Raw genomic sequence first — 2,500 nt, forward strand, 5'->3', positions numbered from 1 at the left:
CACTGGGTTGTTTTGCAAAACCATACAGTATTTTAGGTTCAAATATCTTGAATTATATGCAAAAAAGACAGCGAAGGTTGCAAAAAACACTAAATATATATATATATAGATATATATATATATATATATATATATATATATATATATATATATATATATATACATTAAATATATATATATATATATATATATATTATATATATATATTATTAGGTTAACGTAAAATAGTTATTACTTGTGTTCGTTTAAATCAGCCTTGTTTACTTTTAAGTTAAATTTTTGCTGAGTATCCCTCTTACGCCGAAGCCCTAAAAATCAAAATCTCTCTTGTATGCCGGCGCCGGTTTGGAGTGAGCGTGGAAGTGGAAAAAATAATTTTTTCAAAAAATCACAGCGCGCTTAGTTTTGAAGATTAAGAGTTCATTTTTGGCTCATTTTTATCCATTGCCTGAAGTTTAGTATGCAATCATCAGAAATGAAAAATAATATCATTATCATATGTAAATAATGCGATATATGGTAGCGAAAAAAAAATTCATAGATAATTGTATTCAAATCACGCTGTGCAAAAAACGGTCAAAGCTAACGAGTTACTTTTTTTTCGTTGTATTGTACACTAAATTGCAATCCTTTTGTTATATATAATACATAGTAAAACAATAAAATCAACACCGGAAAAATATTATCACAAAATGATGTACGAATTCGTAACGTGCGGACGTAAAAAAATGTTATTTTCAAAAATTCACCGTAATTCTAAATATTGTTCTAGAGACTTCCAATTTGTTTCAAAATTAAGACAAATGATTGAATATTACGATACTGTAAGAGTTTTAGATTAGAATTGCAGATTTCGACCATTTCGGACGAGTTAAATTTGACCGAATGTCGAAATTTTTATATATATATATTTTTTTATATGCACATATTTCGGAGATGGAAAAAGCTACAACCTTCAATTATTTTTTATTGTATTTTTCATGAATTTGCGCACGTTTTGATATATGAAACTCTATAAAAAGGCTAATATGAAAAGGAGCAAATATTAGGATAATGCGATGTACGTATTTTGGAGACTTGAGGCCGCGAATCGGCGCGCGTAGTGAAGGTAAATATATTTTTCAAAAATTCACAATAAATCACAATATTGTTTTAGAGACTTTAAATTTGTTTCAAAATGAAGAAAAATGACGGAATATTACTAGGCCGTAAGAGTTTTAGCTTACAATTGCGTTTTTCAACTATTTCGGTAGAGTCAAATTTGACCGAACGTGGTTTTTTTTCTATTTATCGTGATTTATATGCAAATATTTCGAAAAAAGAGAAAAGCTACAACCTTCAATCATTTTTAGTTGTATTCTACATAAAATTGCGCACATTTTCATATATAAAACTTTATGTAACAGCTAATTTTAAATGGTGCAAACATTTCGACAATCGCACAAAAAATTCTGATTTTTTCGGAAGAGTTACCGCGCGAACGTAAGGAAAATGTTTTTTTTTTTTTTTTCATAAATTCACCATAAATCGAAATATTGTGCTAGAGACTTCCAAGTCGTTGCAAAATGAAGGTAAATGATTGAATATTACTAGAATATAAGAGTTTTAGCTTACAATTGCGTTTTTCAACATTTCGGTAGAGTCAAAGTTGACCGAAAGTTGAAATTTTGCACAACGTTATTTATATGAAAATATTTCGAAACTGATATAAGCTACAACCATGGGTTGTTTTTTGTTGTATTGTGCATGAAATTGCGCACATTTCCATATATAAAACTTTATGTAACGGCAAATTTAAAAGGGTGCAAACATTAGGACAATCGCACGAAAAAATTTATCGGAAGAGTTATCGCACGAACGTAAGGAAAATGTTTTTTCATAAATTCACCATAAATAAATCGAAATATTGTGCTAGAGACGTCAAATTTGTTGCAAAATGAAGGCAAATGATTGAATATTACTATAATATAAGAATTTTAGCTTACAATTGCGTTTCTCGACCATTTCTGTAGAGTCAAAGTTGACTGAAGGTTGAAATTTTTGCACTTATCGTTATTTATATAAAAATATCTCAAAACTGATAAAAGCTACAATCAAGAATATTTTTTTGTTGTATTTTATATGAAATTGCGCACATTTTCATATATAATACTTCATGTAAAGGATAATTTAAAATGGTGCAAAAATTATGTCAAAGTGACAAAATAATTTCCGAGATGTGTCACTGATACTTTTTAGTGTGATAAGAAAGAAATTCGCGCTTGCGCGCCTGCGTAGCGATTGTAAACAAAACAACGCCTTGATCCCTGAACTCCCAGCATCCCCCAAGGAGCGTGATACAAAAGTTTTTGGCTGGTAGGCCTATAAGTACTTTTCCGCGAATTTTTAAAAAAACTTTTTTGAGCCGACGTATGATACGTCCAATCGGCATACGGGAGACATTTTGACTCGACGTTTAATACGTCCAATCGGCGTAAGAGGGGTATGTTTACTCTTGTGT

At 30.0% G+C, this 2,500-nt stretch overlaps 1 protein-coding gene across 5 annotated transcripts in view; it reads left to right on the top strand.

Annotated features, from left to right (window-relative positions):
* The window catches only part of LOC135223605 (uncharacterized), a 910,537-nt gene that overhangs the window by 466,669 nt on the left and 441,368 nt on the right, over positions 1–2,500 (top strand). The gene's annotated exons all lie outside the window — the stretch shown is intronic.

This window comes from Macrobrachium nipponense, chromosome 10 (genome assembly GCF_015104395.2).
Source record: "Macrobrachium nipponense isolate FS-2020 chromosome 10, ASM1510439v2, whole genome shotgun sequence".
Classification (NCBI taxonomy): domain Eukaryota; kingdom Metazoa; phylum Arthropoda; class Malacostraca; order Decapoda; family Palaemonidae; genus Macrobrachium; species Macrobrachium nipponense.